Source organism: Canis lupus, chromosome 10 (assembly GCF_003254725.2).
Source record: "Canis lupus dingo isolate Sandy chromosome 10, ASM325472v2, whole genome shotgun sequence".
NCBI classification, from domain to species: Eukaryota; Metazoa; Chordata; class Mammalia; order Carnivora; family Canidae; genus Canis; species Canis lupus.
Window position 1 is genome coordinate 11,721,809 of NC_064252.1, and position 21,397 is coordinate 11,743,205.

General features: G+C 40.4%; 1 protein-coding gene across 7 annotated transcripts in view; it reads left to right on the forward strand.

Annotated features, from left to right (window-relative positions):
• The first annotated feature begins 3,570 nt into the window (after positions 1-3,570).
• The window catches only part of FRS2 (fibroblast growth factor receptor substrate 2), a 110,828-nt gene continuing 93,001 nt past the window's right edge, over positions 3,571-21,397 (forward strand). For 6 of the 7 annotated variants that reach the window (XM_035721722.2, XM_035721723.2, XM_025476628.3 and 3 more), the window contains exon 1: positions 3,571-3,729. The gene's annotated coding sequence lies outside the window, so the exon portion shown is untranslated. Of the gene's footprint in view, positions 3,730-4,001; positions 4,414-21,397 lie in introns of those variants that run through there. The other variant, XM_049115153.1, reaches the window with a different exon arrangement.

The window sequence follows — 21,397 nt, forward strand, 5'->3', positions numbered from 1 at the left end:
GAGCACCATTCAGATTGTATTCTTTATGAATGGTACCCCCTGGATTTGTGCAACCTGGTGATTCTGTCAACAAAGATGGGCCTGGAGTCTGGCCTGAGAGGAGGATTGAGAGCTAAATCCTTCTACATAATAAAGAGGAATTTAAAATCTTTGCCTAGTGGGTGGAGGCAGAAGGGTGGAGGGGTGTCTGTAATAGGGAGAAGAAAAGGGTTTGGAGGAAAGATCTCTAGGAATGGGGGGGGGCAGCAATTTGGCAACAACCTAGAGCCTATGAACCTGGTGAGAGATGCCCTGTAATTTTTAAAAGAGACACATAAAATCCTGTCATCTTTAACTTCAGGAGACACTGACGAATGAAGTCAAACAACTTTTTCTCTGGCATCAAGTATAGGCCTTTGAACCTCTTATGTATGAATCAGATAACCAGGAAAGATTCGATGCTTGGGCTCACAGAGCAACACTAAATATACGATACTGTAATAACTTGCCTTTTTACTGTTTTTCTTCAAAAAGCTCAAAGTGCTTATACTTTTATTTCCTCATTTGTTCTAACATTCCAGTGTGGGAGGGGAAGATTTATGATAACATTATTTATAGAGGGAGAAATTGAAATAGAGATTAAGTCGCTTACTCAATGTTGCATAGTTTGGGTGGTGGAGCCCACACTGGAATTTGGTTCTCCAAGCTCCTGCCACAAAGTGGAGAGAGCATGAGTTTTGGAATTAGAGAAATCTTTGTTTGAACAATCCAGATTTCTGCCCCTTAATAAGAATGTGGCCTTAAGTCAATTATTTCACCTAGGTCTCAGTTTTTCTCTTCTGTAAAATTAAGACCATAAAACCTCATACTAGTGTAGTGAAGATTAATTTAGAAAATGCATGTAAAGCCCTGCCACAGAGTAGTTCCAGAATAAGATTAGTTCCACCCCTAACCCAGTATTATCTGGTTAGATTTCAGTACAGATTTTAAGTAATCAAAAAAGAATCCTCCATGAATACTCATTTCTTTCTCTAGCCTCATCTTCCACCGAGAGCAAAACACGAATAAAAATGCTTCAACAGGTCGTTGAATTCAATGGGAGAACTTCTGCTTCAGGAGAGTTATTCCTGTTGGGATAATTAGAAGAAACAGTTCTGTGGAAGACAAGATAGTAGAGTGCAGTGCTTCTAAAACTGGAGAAGGTATCAGAGTCACCTGCAAGGCCTGTTAAAACACAGATTGCTGGGCCGCACCCTGGAGTTTCTGATTCACAAGGTCTGGAGTGGGGCCTAATAATTTGCGTTGGTAACAAGTTTCCAGCGTGATGTTGGTGTTGCCAGGGTAGGGAGTACACCCCAGAGAAGCACTAGCATGGTGAAGCGAAATTCAGGGGGTAGGGCCCAGCCATCTGTGCTTTAACAAGACTCTGGGTAATTCTGATGCACTTACCAGTTTGAAAACCACTGGCATAGTGATGCAAAGCATCTGAGGATTCAAATCCTGACTACACCGTTTACTAGTCAGACAACTGGGTTGGTTGACAGACCTCCAACATATGTGAGTCCTGCGGGAGCCTGACAAGGTCGGGATTCCTCTCCCTATCGCTCTAAGCTTCTCAGTGGAAAGTGAAGTTAGTGAGTCCTGCCAATCCAGGCTCGGTTTTTCACTCCTTCACACTGTGAGGCACGAAAAGTCTGCTTAAATTTGGGTATTAGGGAAAAGTATTTACAAACACTTCTGCAATCATAAAAATAAAATAAACAAGGCAGTGTTGTAAATAAAGCCAAAGGCAAAGGCATTGTTTACATTTTAAATTCATAATAACAGGTTCTGAACCATTTCCATTTTCTTGCCTTTCTTAGTAGAAAATTTTTAAAAAACTTTTCCTCCCTCACAGTTTTAAGAGATGCTTGTAAATTTGTTTTGCAGATAGTATGCATGCTAAGAGGATCCCCCACCCTCCTTCCCATATCTGGCCTCTCATACAGAATCTGCCTCAGATGTGCCTTCCGGATTTTGTGGCTGAGGAGTTTCTCCCACCCCCCCCTTCCCTTCTTTCCTGGCTTGGCATCTGACCCTGTGGGTCCTCCTACTGTCCCAGTTCACAAGTGTCACAAGTATCCAGGCTGGCCCCAGGACATTCTCTGGCTTACCTACCTTCATTTTTCCTATTGCAAAACCCTCTACTCTTTATTTCCTTAACCTTTTCTAGAGCCTATTGCTAACCCACAGTTTTCCAAACTGCGCCCACCCGCCCCCAGAGTGATCCACAGGAGGAGAAATTGTTCCCACTGATGGTGACGTAGGTTGACTTCTATCCAGTCCTACTTGGTACGGGGTACGCTCAAGCGTTTATCATTGTCATCTTGAATTCTTACGACAATCTAGAGGTGATTACACACCTATGCATATATATGCACACCCACACGCAAATGAGGAAACCCGGGCTTCAAGAAGTCAAGCAACTTGCTCCAGGTGAAAAAGTGAAAAGTCCATAGCAGGATGCAGGCAAGAAGATTCCAGAGTCTCCCGGCTCTTGGCTTCTGTTCAAATTCCAAGTGATGCTGAAATATAGGAACATAACCTGCCCTCTGCCCTTAAGCAAAGCGCTTCAAACTCTTGTTAGGAGTAGATGTAAAGGGACGCCTGGGTGGCTCAGTGGTTGAGCGTCTGCCTTTGGCTCAGGGCGTGATCCTGGAGACCTGGGATCGAGTCCCACATTGGGCTCCCTGCAGGGAGCTTGCTCCCTCTGCCTCTGTCTCTGCCTCTCTGTGTCTCTCATGACTAAATCAATAAAATCTTAAAAAAAAAAAAAAAAAGGAGTAGATGTAAAGATTCAATACGCACAACACAAGGTAAAATCGAGAGCCACTGTTTGTGGTATTGGGTTTGGTATCTTTGATCGGAGGAGGAAGGTACAGATAATGCAAGGTACAGATGATAACCAGCACCTCCCAGGGGTCGGGGACGATGCACGGGGTTAGGCACCTGCAGCGCATGACACGTAGTAAGCATCTAGCAGGGAGTTAACTATCATCATTTGGAAAGGACTGGAGAGGGACACCTGGTGGCTCAGCGGTTGAGCCTCTGCCCTTGGCTCAGGGCGTGACCCCGGGGTTTCAGGATCGAGTCCCGCGTCGGGCTCCCTGCATGGAGCCTGCTTCTCCCTCTGCCTGTGTCTCTGCGTCTCTCCCTCTGCGTGTCTCTCATGAATAAATAAATAAAATCTTAAAAAAAAAAAAAAAAGGAAAGGAGTCTGGAGGCCGGCTGTGTAAGTGTGCACGCCCGACCCCCGCACCCAAATGCTCCCATCCTCGGCCTCGTGGCGCGTGAAAATAGGCGGCTGCAGCGGACCAAGTGCGAAGCGCAGCGAGGGGCGCAGGCGCCTCCCGGGGCTTCCGAGGGGCCTCGGCGTCGGAAAGGGTGAGCGACCAGCCTGGGGGCGGGCTTAGCGCGCTCGGCCCCGCCCCCGCCCCCGCCCGCAAGCCCCGCCCCGCCCCCCGCAGGCCCCGCCCCCGCAGGCCCCGCCCCCGCCCCGCCCGGGAGGCGCTGGCAGCTCAGCGCGGGAGCAGTTCCGGTGCCAAGACTCGTCCCTCCCCCGCTTCCCCGGAAGTGCTTCTCCCAGGCTCGGGCCGGAGAGAGGCCTTGCAGGCACAGCTGCCGAGCCTCGGTCGGCTCCGAGCAGGGGCTGGAGCCCGGGGTCCGCGGCCGCCCACCCGCTCCCGCCTCCTGCCAGCGCCCGGGCCGGCGGTGAGTGGCCGGGGGGGCGCCCCGGGACGGCGGCGGGGCGCGGCGGGGCTGGGCTGTCGGGCTCCGGGGAGGGGGCTCGTCGGCCGCCGGCGCCCCGGGCGAGTGCGGGGGGCGGGCGGGGCGGGGCCGGGGCGCGGGGTCCCGGGACCTGAGAGCGGGGCCGGGCCGGGCCTCGGCGCCCCGGGTCTCGGCGCCGCCTCCCGGGCGCGCTCTCCGCCGCCGGCCCTGGGCTCGGCCTCGGGCTGCAGGTCCCGACGTTGGTGCCCTCGGGGGCGGCAGCCGGGGGTCCTCCGCGGCGCTGCTCGTCCACACGCGCCGGGGGAGCGCCTCGGGACGGCGCCCCGGGGGCACCGGGTGTGCGGGGCCCGCAGCGCGCCTGCCCCGCTCCCCGCTCCCCGCTCCCCGGAGAGCCTGCTCGGGCGGCCGCTGCAAGGCGTTGAGGAAGACAGCTTGCCGGAGGGAAATCAGTACTTAACTTCCCTTATTTTCTCCCACACTTAAAAAAAAAAAAAAGGAAAGAAAAAAGGAAAAAAAAGGGGGGGGAAAGGGAAGCTGTTCTCTAATCGGCGCTCCTGATTGTTGTGGCCACCCCGGAGTCACAGTGGGATGACGGCTTCAGCTTGCGGTTATTGCACGAATTGACGGCCGGAGGTTGGAGAATCACTGTGCCCCCTCTTCCCTGAAGTTTGTATATCTTCATATATGTCTTTTTATTATTTTTTTAAGATTTTATTTATTTATTCATGAGACACACACACACACACACAGAGGCAGAGACCCAGGCAGTGGGAGCAGCAGGCTCCACGCAGGGAGCCCGACGTGGGGCTGGATCCCTGGTCCCCGGGGTCACGCCCTGGGCCGCAGGCAGGTGCTCACCCGCTGAGCCACCGGGCTGCCCTATACCTTCGTATTTTTGGACCTGTCATTTTCCTTAACTTTCAAAGACTGTTTTCTTTCTTTCTTTTTTTTTTCTCAGTGGCTCCTTAGAGGTTCCAGTTGTGCTGCAATGCAGAGGTTGTCACAGGTGGATAGAGGTGGTGTGTGTGTGTGTGTGTGTGTGTGTGTGTTAAGCTGCATTTTGAGCTTTACCTCGGATAAATTGAGAATTTCCTAGAGGAGAAAACGATGCAGTAGGTAGGTAGTGTTTTTTAGTGGACTTAGTTCTTAGCTACTAGACTGTGTGTGTGGGGGGGCAGGGGGGAGGTTTGTATGCAACGAGGCTTTTCTGCATTTAATAGTGATTTTTCAATGATGATGGCAAGAGAATGCAAATGCATTCACTGAGGGTTGTGACCGGCTGCAGATGACCATTGCATTTTTTTTTATTTTTATTTTTTGCAATGTAAAGTGCACACAAACCGTTTATTGTGAAGCCAGTGACCCTTTTCCTGTGCTTCTCACCTTGTGCTTATATTAAGATGTATACTGTAGTTTTTTTAGGTACTTATCTCATTCTCTCTCCTCCCACTGCTGAAAGGGGAGGTAATATCCTGCATTAGGGAAAAATAGACTGAAGTGGTGAGTTCAGTGAGCTCTCTTCCTGTGCAAAAGAAAAGTTATTTCAGTGTTGTTGATTTTTCAGCAGGCAAAGGGTGGCTGACTTTTTAGAAATTCTTGTTTCTTTTATTCCTTTATTGATTGTGGTCAAAGGGTGGTTGATTTTTACAGTCCCTGGTGGGGGGAAAAGTTAAATTAGATTTAGACATTGTGGATTCTTAGCCATTTGCAATGCTTGATTGTTTAGAGCTTACGGTTGGAATATTGGAATTGAGAAAACCTGCAAAAGGAGTCAAGTTAGATATGATCATGGATCCATAGTGCAAGTAGGATAGTATGATAGGTTTTTTGATAGTATGATAGGTGTTTTGAAGGAGAAATATTTAAAGAATTGTAAGAGCAGAAAAAGGCAGTTGGGGAATTTCAGGTGCCCTTAGGCTCTGTAAATTTCATTAGGTTCAGGTCCATTCGATAGATGTTGAATATTTGCATTGTAAATTTTATTGTATTATTGAAGTCAATGAGTACTGAATTTTTGCTATGTTAGGCATCAAGCTCTGTTAGGCAACCGCGTAGGAATGAATATACAGCCGTAACCATTAAAATTCATGTTTTGGCAATAATTTTCTAAGGTGTGTCAGAAATCATGAAGAGGTGAATTGTATTGCTTGGGCATATTAAAATTTTTTTTCTAATTAGAGGTGGGTGTTGTGTGTTTTATGAAAAGTACTGTTAGGCATTATAGGATACAAAGATGAAGCATTTGGTCTTTAGGAATTTGAAATCTAGAAGTCCTGAGATGTAAGATATTTACATAAAAGTATGTAAATACTGTGTGAGTGGGATGACCTAAAGTTTGGAGTTCTATGAAAAGAAAATGGGTTCATTTTTAACTGGAGTAAGCAGCTAAAAAGTAGAAAGTGGTGGAGATAAAAGAGCACTCTGAAGCTGTTGAGCACTTGGCATCACGCTTCATGCTGGTCACACTACGTACATTTTCTAAGCTTCACAACGACATAAAAGCATCTTAATAAATAATGAGGGCAATGCTTAAGTATGTTAGGTAGCTGAGCCTCAGTTTGAATCCAGGTCTGCCTGGTGTCAAAGCCTGTGCATTTCCACTCCATCATGCTACTTCTCAATAAACTGGTAGCCTGAGTTTAACATTGCAGAGGGTGAGACTTTTCTGACACAAGAATTTAGGGGTCGGGAGTAGGTGGATGAAGACTTTTCAAATAAAGGGAGTGATGCAAGTGCAGGCATGGAGGTGGGAAAGTTCACTGTATACACAGAAGAGTTAATGGACAGATTGCTTAGAATATAGGGTTCATTTTTGGCAATAAGAGTTGAGGTTTGAAATTTTATTTTGGGGCTGGATTGAGGAATATATATATATATATTTTAAGATTCTGTTTATTTGAAAAAAAAAAAGATTTTATTCATGAGAGAGACAGAGAGAGCGAGAGAGAGGCAGAGATACAGGCAGAGGGAGAAGCAGGCTCCATGCAGGGAGCCTGATGTGGGACTCGATCCCAGGTCCCCAGGATCAGGCCTTGGGCTGAAGGCGGCGCTTAACCGCTGAGCCACCGGGGCTGCCCAAGGAATATATTAAATGCTGTATTTAGGGGTTCAACATTTAGGAGGTACTGAGAAGCTACTAGGTCTCATAGTGTAGTGTGCAAAATGATTTGTTGTAGAAAGCCAGCTTTCAAGATACATACTGGGCAAGGGCAGTGGCATTGAGATGGGGTGGGTGGAGGAGGGATTGTTGGGGAAGGTTTAGAGAAACTGGAAGATGAAAATTATATTTTAAGTGTGGATGATGGTGATGGTGGTACTATTACTAGAAATATAGGCAAAGAGGTGCATAATGAGATCAGTTTTGAATACATTGAGGTTTTTTTTTTAATATAGTTGCAAAACCCTGGAAATGCCCAGAGGCTTTTGGAAATGTGGGTTTGTAGTTCATGAGAGAGGTCAGTGTGAGGCATGTATTAAACATGGGTGTAGAGAATAACACAAATAGATGTACTAGTTGAATCGGGGTAAGGAGATGAAAGAGCCGAGAGGGACTTTACAAGGAAAGGGGAAAAAATGAACCTTTATTTTTGATGGCATCTGCTTAAAACAGAAGGAGAAGATAGTCTGTACTGTATTCTGCTCCCTCTCATTGCAGATTCAGATGGAGTACAAAGACTCTGATCATTGAAAATCTAATGGGGAAATAAAACTTTCTTGCCATTGCTAGCAAGAATATTATGCTACGGTTTCATGGAGGATGAACTATTTCAGACTTACTTGTTCCAGGGTATTGGGCTCTAGTTACTTAAGAGCTGTTTGGTCGTTTCTCTTGAGCGTTTGTTGGCAAGTGATATGTGAGGATTTGGAAGCAGATCCCTGGTAGGTATTCTATTTATTTAAATTTATGACTTTCAATTTTGGTTTCAATAACAAAAGCCTTTGAATATTCAAATATAATTTTTGTCCCTCCTATTCCTACTGGCTGCTAATAGTGCCTTTCATGGAAAACCGTAATCAATTGCATATTTTTCTTCCAACTCTCTTTTATAAGTATTTCTGATTAACACAGATAGTTTTGTCTTTAATATTCTGATTATCCTAGAGGGCGGGAATGATAAGATACTTTCATCCGTTGTGTAATGATACATATATAAAGCTATATATTTTTATTTGGAAACTAAGTACTATGGACTTAAGGAATTTCATGTAGTTTTCCGTTTGATATTTAAGTGTGGGGAACCTGTGTATTAATGTGTAAAAGATTTTTTAGTTTGCAGAATGAGGCTTAGAGTTGTAACTTTTTGAGGGCAAGTTTATTATTTTTAGACTGAGTTACCAGGCAAGTGTTTATTTCCTTCTTGAGAGTTAATACATTCCTTTTGTTTTTGAGGAATATGTTTTTTACTATATTACAGGCACTTGGGAATGTCCTAAGAGTCCTGCGTCAGTCTCCGTGGAGGCAGGGGGTTTTGTGTGTGCTTTGTCTGGGCTGGTTGGCTTAGTTGCAGTGAGCCTGGTATTAATGAGGCAAAGGTCAGGAGTTCCATTTAGCTTCGGTCTGAGTGATGGCCCGGGAAGTACACCTCTAGCCAGCTGTCTTGGAAATTCCTCGGTTGTCATTGGTCACGAAGGTGACTGGATTAGGATGGATCTTTATACCACTGAAAAAATATTAAAGGAAACCTAGCATAATGGTTAGTAATTCTGACTCTGGAATTAGAGAGACCTGTGTCAAAATTCTTGGTCTGCAATGTTGGGAGAGTCCCTAAACCTCTCCAAGCCTCTATTTCCTCATTATTGAATAGGTTAATATTTGGTTTGGGCATGTCCTCCCGTTGTTTTCTTTTTCCAAGTGGGAGTTAGCTGCTTAGACCTGTGGTTCCCCAGTGCTGGACTATGGAGAGGTGTCAGCCCATGACAGAGTTTTCACTTGTCTGAAATGAGAATGGGTTAGCTTTTCATAAAGCTAAATCTATTGAATTTAAAAGATAATATTTTTTCCTAAAATTATCTTTTACCATTTTTGACGGAAGCATATTCTTTTATGAGATAATGATGGTAGCAATTGGTTGTTATTTTCTTTTTAAATGTTCTTGGCAAAATAAAAGTTGGCAACTCTGCTGGTCCCCCAGTTTTGTCTTTAAGATTACCGTTCTGTGAGATCTGAAAATCTTGACTTAAACAGAACCAGGGAATTGGGGGAGATTACTTATTCAATATATCATATATAGTCTGGTTTGGGGTACATTCTAACCCTTCTGTTGCCCTATAGAGGCTGTATTGTGATTCTCACGACCACTGAATTTAATCTTGTCGGGTTTTACTTTAAGACTTTTAAGGAGCAGTTCAGATTATTTTCAGTTCAGACAAAGTTGCTTCAAATTATTTAAGTCTGTATTTCTCAACCAGAGTCCCAGGAGGAAACTGGTGAACTGTGGGGGCTGCCTGGGGGTGCTGATGTAAGTCATTACTCTGTTGATTAGCCAACAAGATAAATAACTAGCCTTTGACATAGTGAAGTAGTAGAAATTGGCTTTCCTTTTCACCTCTTCTGCAGGGAAGCTAGAGCAAGAAAAGCTTTTTTTTTTTTTTTTTTTTTTTTTTTTAAATTTAATATAGCAAGTAAACCTTGTACAAATATCAGTATTCAAAAATGCTTTCTAGAGAAAGAATAGTTCAGCACTTTGCATAATGGGTTATGTAAGTGGAGCCACAGAAGTCCTCATGGGGACACAAACCAATTATTAGCATAAGCGCTATTGAAATTGCATTCAGTTGACTAGATGAGAAGCATTTTGACTCCCCTCCGTGCACTTAGCTTTGGAGGGGTGGGTGCGGAAAATTTAAGGCGCATACCTAGCCTAAATGACTGTTAAATTAAGGCTTAACGTTTGTTTCCTTTTAGTGTTTTTGGTTAGGTAATTTTCAAAATTGGGAGTGTTATAGAAATACTGAATATGTGTTAGAATGCCTAAAGCAAAATTTCAGATTAAGCTGATATAGGTTAGGCCCTCTGTCTTTTAATTTTAAAGGAACCTGAAAGTTTGCTGCATTAGAAAGTAAGGATGTTGTTGTTTTATAGTTTCGTTGTATACCATTATTTCTGGTAAATAAAAGACTCATACAGAATTCATTTATTTTAACAATGCTTACATTTTTCCTTCAAATTACTCCTATTGGCAGAAATGAATGGTATGCTCAGGAGTCTGGAGAGGTAGTCCAAAGTGTCCTGCTACAACTAGAAAATTTCACGACTCCTATAGGGTTTTATTTTTAAAAATTCACACAAATTTCATGTTTTGCTATTTTATGTAGATGTAAACAGTATTATAAAGTACTGTCAACCAAAATTGGTGCCCTGAAGAAGGGGCAGTATGTTCATCCTATGGATTTTCATATCCCTATGATATGGCTAGTGGCACTGTGCTTAACTGTTTAATTTTAGCTCATTTAAAAAAAAAAGCTGTGTTCTAATGGTTTTTGGTGGAACACAGGATGGTGGACAATTATTAACACTTTTACATGCTTTTAACAAACAGACTGTTTTAAATACTACCATGGAGCTGTAGTTTCATAGAAATCAAACGACTTTAAAAAGAGATTTAATCAATTTTAAGATGTTCATTTATATTTAAGATTATTGAATTATTAATATATTTCTATATTGATATAAAATATATTTAAATATAAAAATACAGCAGCAGTGTCTAATTGAACTTTCTTAATTATGGAAATGTTCTGTATCTGTGCTATTCAATATAGTTGCCCTTATATGGCTACCAAGCACTTAAATAAAATGTGTCTAGTGATACAGGGGAACTAAATTTTAAATTTTATTTGATTTTAATTAATTTAAATGTGAATAGCTCCAGTTGAGGCTAGTGACTACTGTGTAAGAAGTGCTACCCTCAAGGGCTGGTAAGACATGGAGAAGGGAGGTTAGAAGCCTTCATACCACTGCTCAGCTTAGTTATAGGCAAAATTAGGCCCTTGATACATATTTCTTAATGAAATAGTATTTTTACTGTTTCCATTTTTTTAAAGAATTTATTTATTTATTTGAGAGAGAGAGTGTGTGAGAGAGCACATCAGAGAGCACAAGCAGGGGGAGCGACAGAGGGAGAAGCAGGCTCCCTGCTCAGCAGCTAGCCTGATGGCGCTGAGCCCACCGCCCTGGGATCATGACCTGAGCTGAAGACAGACACTTCACTGACTGAGCCACCCAGGTGCCCCGTGTTCAATTTTTTAAAAAGATTTATTTACTTGAGAGAGAGCAGAGCGAGTGTGCATGAATTGGGGGGAGGAGCAGGAGAGGGAGAGAGAAACTAAGCAGACTGCACACTCTGTTGAACCCCTCAAGGCTTGATCTCACCACCCTGAGATCACAGCCTGAACCAAAACCAAGAGTCAGAGGTTTAACTGAGCACTCCACCGAGGTGCCCCCATTGTTCCGATTTTTAAGACCAAAGTTTGTGAAGTGTTCTAGGTTTTTTAGAGAGTGATCACTAGTCTTGATTTTTTTCTTCTGCATTGATTTTTAAATTTTATTTTTATTACAAAAGTGTACAGTATCCTGAATGTACAATTTAAATAATTATAAAATGAACTACCACTAACTGGCTTGAAAAATTGAACATTGCCAGTATCTTTGAAGTCCCTTTATACTCCTTACCACTTGTGTTCTTGGACACTGGACACGCTTCCTAAGAAACCACCATCTAAATTTTGTGTTAATCATTCCCTTTTCCTTTTAATTTTCATGAATTAAAGAAAATTTCATTTCCCTCTCTCTTCCAGTTTGGAAGTTAATGTAGTTTTATGTAGTTTTCCTTTATTTTAGTTTTTCCTGACTCCCAACAAATTAGATATTATTATGTTTTAAACATTGTTGCTTTAATTTGCTTCTACATTTACAAGTGTCTTTGCTCAACATTTTCATTTGCATCTTGGACCTCTTGTTTGGGATCTAAGATAATTTTTTCTTTGCCTGAAATATATCCTATACAAGTTTCTTCAGTGAGGGTCTGTTGTTGGAAAACTTTTCATCTGTTTGAAAATATTTTTATCTAAATCCCATTCCCAAGATGGGCTTTTCTGAGTATACATTCTTTGTTATTTTTTTCTTTGCTCATTGTAGATTTTATCCCATTCTCTTCTGCCTTTTATTGCTGCTGAAAAATCTGTGATCCATCTAATTGTCATTCTTTTATGATGACTATATTTAGAATATTTAGAATCTGATTTCCATACTTTGATTTTGATATGTCTAGAAATTGATTTCTTTTTATTTATCATGCTTGGAATTCACTAGGCCATGGAATCTGACAATTGGTGTCTTTTAACAGTTTTGGGGGACTTTTGGCCATTTTCTCCTCAAATTTTATCTTCCATGTATTTTATCTGGAACTTGTATTTGAGGTAGGTCTTCTTACTCTACCCACCATGCCTCTTAACCTGCCTTTCATTGTTGCCATTTCTTTATCTTTCTGTGTTGTGTTCTGGATAGTTAGATAGATCTTTTCTTCCAGTTAGCTAATTCTTGCTTCAGCTATGTTCAACTAGGTTATTGAATTAAAAAGTTTTTTTCACTTTGTTTTAACTGTTATATTCATTTTTTAAATGATTTTATTTATTCATGAGAGACAGAGACAGAGACAGAGACAGAGGCAGGCAGAGACACAGGCAGAGGAGAAGCAGGCTCCATGCCAGGAGCCCAATGTGGGACCCGATCCTGGGACTCCAGGATTGTGCCCTGGGCCAAAGGCAGGTGCCATATCGCTGAACCACCCAGGGATCCCTGTTACATTCATTTTTATAGTAAAATATACATAAGTAGAATTTACCACTTGAAACTATTTTAAAGTGTTCAGTTCAGAGATGTTAAGTACATTCACTGTCACCACTGTCCATCCCCAGAACTTTTTTATCATTGCAAACTGAGATCTGTGCCCATTAAACAATAATTTCCTATTGCCCCTTCCACCTAGCCCCTGGCAAGAACTATTTTGCTTTCTTTTTTAATGAATTTGACTATTCTAGGTACCTCATATAAGTGGATCATATAATATTTGTCCTTCTGTGTCTGGCTTATTCCATTTGCCAGACACAGGGTTCATCCATGTTGTAGCATGTTGATTGAATTTTAAAAAAATTTATTTACTGTTTTCATTGTTAGGAGTTTTATGTAGTTCCTTTTTAAGTCTGCTTTATCCTTATTATTTTTTGGTGGTCTTAACTTTTTCTTGTCATGTTCTTAAGCTATCTTTTATTTCTTAAAAACGTATTAAATATATTTATTTTATACTTTGTCTCTGATAATCCTAATATCTGAAGTCTTTGCAGATATGATTCTGCTGTTTGTTTTGCTATGTTAATTTTTCAGTGTTTTTTCCCTTCATTTAAAAAAAATTAAATTCAGTTAATTAACATATAATGTATTACTGGTTTCAGAGGTAAGGTTAGTGATTCATCAGTCTTGTGTAATACCCAGTGCACATTACATCAATGTGCTCTCCTTAATGTCCATTACCAGTTACCCCATCCCTTCACCACCCTCCCCTCATTTATTTTCCTGTGACTGAGTCTCTTATGGTTTGTCTCCCTCTTTGATATCGTCTTGTTTTATTTTTTCCTCTTTTCCCCTATGATCCTCTGTTTTGTTTCTTTTTTTTTTTTTAATTTTTATTTATTTATGATAGAGAGAGAGAGATAGAGAGAGAGGCAGAGACATAGGCAGAGAGAGAAGCAGGCTCCATGCACCGGGAGCCCAACGTGGGATTCGATCCCGGGTCTCCAGGATCGCACCCTGGGCCAAAGGCAGGCGCCAAACCGCTGCGCCACCCAGGGATCCCCCTCTGTTTTGTTTCTTAAATTCTACATATGAGGGAGATCATATGGTAATTGTCTTTCTCTGATGGACTTCGTTTAGCACATCTTCTAGTTGCATCCATGTTGTTGCAAATGACAAGATTTCTTTTTATTTTTATTTTCTAAGATTTTTATTCATGAGAGACCCAGAGAGAGAGGGGGTGGGGGCAGAGACACAGGCAGAGGGAGAAGCAGGCTCCCTGCAGGGAGCCCAATGTGGGACTCGATCTCTGGTCTCCAGGATCAGGCCCTGGGCTGAAGGCGGTGCTAAACCACTGAGCCACCTGGGCTGCCCTCTTTTTTTCTTGATGAAAAACTAAGTACAGTAATATACCTTACATTTGTATAGGGTTTTCTAGTTTGTCAAGCATTTTTATATATTATGATTTTATTTTGTAGTTCTGGAAACAAAGACTCAGAGACATAGCTAATAAGTAATAAGCATTGGAATTCAAACTCTGGTTTTCTTTTTTTTTTTAAATTTTTTTTTTAATTTTTATTTATTTATGATAGTCACACAGAGAGAGAGAGAGGCAGAGGCATAGGCAGAGGGAGAAGCAGGCTCCATGCACCGGGAGCCTGATGTGGGATTCAATCCCGGGTCTCCAGGATCGCGCCCTGGGCCAAAGGCAGGCGCTAAACCGCTGCACCACCCAGGGATCCCAAACTCTGGTTTTCTTAAGGTTCCTTTTACTAGCTATATTTGCCTCTTAAGCATGGTCTGTGTCTTGTTCATTGTTACACTGTATCTTGGACTTTTGAATGAATAACATAGACACATAGACGTGAGTTGCTGTCTGACAACTGTCTTATAAGGTAGTAGTTCTACTGTAATTGTGTTATTTATGTATTTTATGTTTACATATACTATACATATACTATATAAAATGTATAATTATGTATTTGTAATCACCGAGAGCTTAGGGCTTGTGTGGAGGAGTTTTTGATGCTTGCATAACCCTAGTTAAGATTTTTCAGATCAAAAATTGGATGTATTCACATATAGCAAAGACAATTTGGTTTCCTTGAGAACATTAGATGATGAAGATTAATGAGGTGGATTTTCTGATACTAATTCAATTCTTTTTCTCATTATTACACAAGTCTTTAAGACTTAGGTGATCAGAGGAAATGATTCGAGGTTTTCCTAAGGTCATTTTTTGTATTGATAAACTGGGAGGTAGTAGTGTTGGTTAATGGAATCTTTTGACCTGGTGAATTGATGGAAGCTGGGCCCTATCCAGATTCATGCCTTTTATCTCTTACCTCTAACCTTCTATCTCCCATTCTTGGTTAAAGCTAGAGGGACTTGGGTATTGAATCTTGGCTAGAACATGAATTCACTCACTGAATCACTGAGTCAGTAAATAGTTCTTGGGAGCCTGGTAGGTATCAAGAACCATGCTAGGCATTGAGGTTAAAATGGAGAATTAGGATGGATGTAGTTGCCGTCATGTAGCACAAACTAGAGGTCATGAACTATTATATCCTTTGTCTGTATTCGCCATTTATATATTTAAGTTGAATATATGTAAGAAAATCTTTATTATGTATTGAAACTTTTCTGGCAAGAGAGAATTCTGAGGGCTGTTGCTTAATGGAATATGTAAGTATAGGGTTTGAGATTCAGAAATATTCAGTTAAGCATATTCTGAAAATTGACTGATATTTTCATTTAAATTGAAGTCTTTTATTAAAGCCTTTTATTAAAGGCTGACCTAAATAAGTTATGGTTCAATCTAAAGACTGCTATTTGCCCCATATGTGGTTTTGTGAACAGTATGTAGTAGTGTCTTGGAAGTTCTATATTTCATGGCTCATTTTACATTGCTTTATCTCCCACGACCTCAAAAAAAAAAAAAAGCATAATACATATGCAAGCACGTGTATTTTAAAAAAAATTTTATTTTGAGGGACAGACTCATAGGAAGTTGCAAAAATAACAAGTGTCCTATATATTCTTTGCTCAGTTTCCCCAAGTGTTATATAGTTGTCACACAAAATGAAAACCAGGAAGTTGATATTGGTATGTTACTGTTAACTAGACTACACACCATAGACAGATCTCACTATTTTTTAAAACCTGCATTTCTCTGTGTATGTGTATAGTTCTGCATAGTTTTGTATGACTACCATAATCAAGAACCGTTGCATCACCACAGAACTCCCTAGTGTTATCTCTATATATTCACAACCCCACCCAACTAGTTTTGCCATTATGAGAATATTGTGTGAATGAAATAATACAGTATGTAATCTTTTGAGATACATACTTTAAAAATATAATTTGTTTAAAAAAATTTGTTTTAAAGATTTTATCTATTAAAAAAAAGATTTTATCTAATTTACTTGAGAGAGAGAGAGAGCAAGCACGGAGGGGACAGGAGAAGTAGACCCCCGCCAAGCAGGGAGCCTGACGCAGTGCTCCATCCCAGGCCCCTGAGATCAGACCCGAGCCTAAGGCAGACACTTAATCAACTGAGCCACCCAGGCGCTCCTAATTTGTTTTAATTCAAAAGTAAAATAAGATTTCAGAAATGTTAGACAATGGAAAAAGCATATTTTGAAGTCACCACTCTAATAGTCATCATTTTGAAGTTTTTTACAGCCTTTTTCGTATGATGTTTTATATCATATTTTTAGTATATGCTCAATTTTGTTTGCTTTTTTTAAACTTAGTGTTGTATTAAATATTTTCTGTTGCCATCATACTTAATTTTCACTCTTATAAGAAATGTTGCAGAAAACACCTTTGAGCATATAGATTTCTTCATACTTTTAGTTATTTCCTTAGGGCAGATTCCCAGATGTGTGATATTGAGCCAAAGGATATGAAGGTTTATTAGTCTTGAAACATTTGGTCAAATTGCTTCTCAAGAGGATAGTATTGCTCGTACTGTTTCACTGTATCCTTCTTAGATTGGGTATTAGTGTTACTTCCCTGCCCCCCCCCCCCAACGTAATAAGGTGAAAAAGGTACTTCATTGTTCTAATTTTAGAGTGCATTTCTTTATGTAACATTTTTTTTTTCCTTGAAGAGGAAAATTGATTGTAATGTCAGAATGACATGAGCTTTTAAAAATGTGATTTTTGCATTTAAGTAATTTAGAAAAGCATTTTATTATCTGTTAGTGTTCAACAGTTTTGAGCAAGAGGTTGAATCACCAGATCCTTCTCTTTACCTTAACTGTAACCTCCTTAGTTGGCAGGTTTGTTACCTGCCAAATGATTGCCAGTTTCTGCATTACTTCTCTCTGGTCTCCACCATCATCTCTTAGTTACTGTGGTCAGTCTGGATCCTGGATCTTTCCCGTCTGTCCCCTCATCAGAGAGTGGCTGCTTCCCCCATTGGTGCTGTACCAGCACATCATTCATTTTTCCCGTGTTGTCAGCTTTAAGGCAGGGTTGTGCTGACTTTCCTGTGATGTTCTCCTTATGGTTAAGCCTAATCCTGGAGACTCTGTACAGTCTCTTGGGGCTTTCATTGCCATCACAGAGGTTATATGGCTGATAATGTATGGGGATACAAAAAAAAAATAACAGAATATAAGGAAATTGTATACTTTTTACTTTTCTGTATGTTTTAGAAGACAGCAGCATTATATTCTTAGAGCAGTAGACCATCAAGGTAGTAAAAAACCCTTAATGTAAAACAAATTTTTAGTTGAATGTTACTAAGTGCCAGGCACTGTGCAAGTACTTTATTTAGTCTTTACAATTTTCCCATAAATTTTTGGGGTATCTAGATATGAAGATCTTATATATGATGGGGAGTAGATAATTGAGAAAGTTGGCTAGCAGGAATCACCAAAAAATGATACATTATTTGTAGTAGTAATTTGGATATACACTACATTCCTTCACCATTTCTTTCCCTCTACAGCGTCAGTATTTTTCTTTGTGGATGGGTCCTTTGATTAGAAATCTGGATTGTGGGGACGCCTGGGTGGTTCAGCGGTTTGGCGCATGCCTTTTTGGCCCAGGGTGTGATCCTGGGGTCCTGGGATCGAGTGCCGGGTCGGGCTCCCTTGCAAGGAGCCTGCTTCTCCCTCTGCCTGTGTCTCTGCCTCTCTCTCTGTCTCTCTCATGAATAAATAAATAAAATCTTAAAAGAAAAAAAAAAAAAGAAATCTGGATTGTCTGGGGGTGCCTGAGTGGCATAGTTTGTTAAATGTCTGACTATTGGTTTTGGTTCAGGTCGTGATCTCGGGGTCTTGACATTGAGCCCCAAGTTGTGCTTTGCGCTCCGTGTGGAGTCTGCTTGGGTTCTTCCCTTTCTCTCTCCTCCTCCCCACTTGTTCATTTTCTCTAAAATAAATAAATAAATCTCAAAAAAAAATCTGGATGGTCTTTTTAGCATAACCCATACCCCTAATCTGTTGGATATCATAACAGCATCCCTTTCCTATAGAAGGGAGAATTTAAGACATTTTCAGTGTGTTTTAAAAAATCTTTCTACAGTTTTATGCTTTTTTTCCTTATTCTTTTAAGGCTGTTTTACATATGCCTAATTCCATAATAACTTTTTAAAGAATAATTAGCCTTTGAATCTTTCTGAACTTTTCAACATAATTTTCAGAGAAAACAACACCTTTCACACTCATCATCTGTCAGAAACAGCTGGCTCTTGTTAAGCATCCAGCTCATTTGGTGAGAGCAGAAGGGTGGGGATGTATTAAGAAAGTGGTCTACTTAGAAGACTACCAGGTGCAAGCGGTCAGCCTGTGGTGGGCATCAAGGAGTGATTTATGGAGGGATTGGAGAGCTTTATTTCTGTAAGTTATGGTAAAGTAGAGGCCTATTAAAAGAGTTTCTACTGAATTATTACTCTTATTTCCATCTTTGAGATGAGAAAGCTGAGGCTTCAGAGAATTGAGTAACATTTCTGAGGTCAGACAGGTAATAAATGATAGCGTCTGGGATTTCTATGTGGCATCTATATAGATTCAAATATTGCATGTCCTCATACCTACTGCCTTTCAGATCATCTCATTTAGCCAGCTCAGTGAGTACTCTTGAATGAATGGTCTTCAGGCTTGGAGGTAGTGTTTTTGTTGTTCTTTCGCATCTCAGGTCCTAGGAGCATTTTGCATTTAATATTTCTTTTGTCCTAACTCTGTAAAAAATAAAAAAGGCGGGGGGGCGGGGCAGCCTGGGTGGCTCAGCGGTTTAGTGCCTACTTTCGGCTCAGGGCGTGATCTGGAGACCAGGGATCGAGTCCCACGTCGGGCTCCCTGCATGGAGCCTGCTTCTCCCTCTGCCTGTGTCTCTGCCTCTCTCTCTCTCTCTCTCTCTCTCTCTCTGTCTGTCTCTCATAGTTGAATAAATAAAAATCTTTAAAAAAAAAAAAAGGAAGAGTGCATTCCCAGGTGAAAACTAGGCTTATAGTCCTTTGTTTTAATTTATGTTGGTTGTGCATACGTGAGAAATATGGCTAAAATCTTGCAGTCTTGTAACTCCTGAGGAAATTGTGAAATAAAAGACTTAATGGGGGAAAATGGCGTGAAGAACTTAGACATAAACTTTGCTCTTCCTCCTATTAAATTTCCTTCATAGTTTGGGATCTGACCAGTCATCTTTATCCATGTCACTACTTGTTATTTCATGAAGCATCGATTGGGGCATTAGGATTTAAAGAAAAAGATATTTTCTTGTAATGCATAGATGTCTTTCTGTGCTCACCCAGAATGCGTAAACCTTTTCCTGATAAATGTATTGTCAATATTTAGAGTCTGGTGTTTTTAGTTTGCATTTTGCTTTTCTAGAACAGTTTTTTTTTAAAGCCACCCTAAAATACTCTCATTTCCATGACTTTTCAGATGCTAGAATCCAAAAAAATTCTGCCACAAAATAAAGTAAATGTATTACATAGTAAATCATTGGGTTTTCTATTTTTATCACTATGACCAGGGCTTCTGATCACTATGAGATAATTGGTGTTACCACATTGAGTTTTAATTCCAGCCCTTCGAAAAGAAATTTGATTATTTTAGTTAGCATAGAAAGCTGTATTTCAGATAGTGTATGAGACTATTAGGCTATTTTTAAATGTTGAAAATAGCTTAAAGAACTGTTTTACCTTAGGTGGTACTTGACTCAGAATTGGAACCATTGATATGGATTTAAATATTCATTTGTGTAGTTGTTAATCCCTGACTTTGATATGATTATAATCAATAGTTTGATTAGCGGCACTTTTTTTTGCAGCAGTACTCTTTAATTGAGTATGTCAAGCCCCTCAGACACTCTAGAACCATAATGAACAGTTTAGTAATAAATATAGAATAAAAATGAAAACTGTCAGTTGATAACATTCTTGTCCTTTCTCTTTGTAAATGTCAAGATATGTAAACTCCACATAATAGTGCTGAGGCACATTTTACCTCCTGTTTTCTTAAGTATATCCTTATTTCATGAGTTTGTTGTTTGCGTTAGTCAGAATATTTGAATCTGGCAAAGGAATGTATGGATTCTTTGATATGCCAGCTAGCATCTTTCATTTACTAGATGTATTCTAGACCTTGTTAGACTAATTGGTTATGACAAACCTTTGTGCTATTTAGTTAGATTTTTTGTTTTGTTTTGTTTTAAACAGATCATCAAAAAAAAATAAACAGATCATCAAGTCTGTAAATTTAGAATGGTACATAGCAGTATAGCTGTGTGCGTAGATGCAAGTCAGTGTTAACAAGAGACCCAATACAAGGATTTTTTTATTTTATAAAAAATAAATTTGATCCTCTGCCTAAATATTACCATGTTATTTACTTTACCTCCCTTCAAGATTATTTTTTCTAGTTTTCTGGTCTTATAATTGAACAGTCATATTGTAATAAACTTTTGAAGCAGAGGAGGAAGAGGGCATCAGATTAGTATTAGCAGCTGTTGTATTATTTGTTCTTTTCATCTAGTAGCAAAACCAAAAATCCTGTTAAGTAGCAATGTTTAAAAATTAGCTTTAGAGTTTGAACTGTTTCTTTTAATTACCAAGGGACTATACTGTGTTCAATGTTACTTGGCATTTAAGAGAGAAAACCGCTGGGTGGCTCAGCAGTTGAGCCTGTGCCTTTGGCTCAGGGCCTGATCCTGGATTCCCAGGATCGAGTCCCATGTCGAGCTCCCTGCAGGGAGCCTGCTTCTCCTTCTGCCTGTGTCTCTGCCTGTCTCTCTGCATCTCTCATGAATAAATAAATAAAATAAAATAAAAAGAGAGATAAAAAGAAAATTGTATCTTAAAAGTTTGTTATTTTGCCATTTGAAACTTATTGCCCATGACTTTGTCCTTACCCTTCCCCCTGTTTTTTTTAACTGCCTTTTTGGATTCAGTGCTTTTGGCACTTAGATTCTTTACTGATACTTTTGGTGCATGTAGCCATTTGAGATCTAGACCCTAGGAATTCCAGCCAGATAGTTTTTTGTTCTTTTGGTAAAGCACGGTTTCAGAGTGCTGACAAAATTATATGGCATCCAGTTTTATTTCTGTAATCAAGGTTGCTTTGTGTAAGATAAATTCTTCACCTATTTCTTCATCTATTATACTTTGTTTTGACTGATGCAGAGTTGCTGAAGCTGTACATGTGCTCACTAGGGAGGAAATGGGAAACCCTCTGCTCTGGTGCTTTGGTTATTGGGCAAGCTCCATGGGCCTAGATTCTCGGTCCTAGTGGACGTTGCCTGCAGATGAGGAAGTAGAGCTACTCATGCATCAGAGGTCGGGGAGAATGGTCTAGATTCCTTAGCAAACTTTTAACTTATTTTTTTAAAAAAGATTTACTTATTTGTT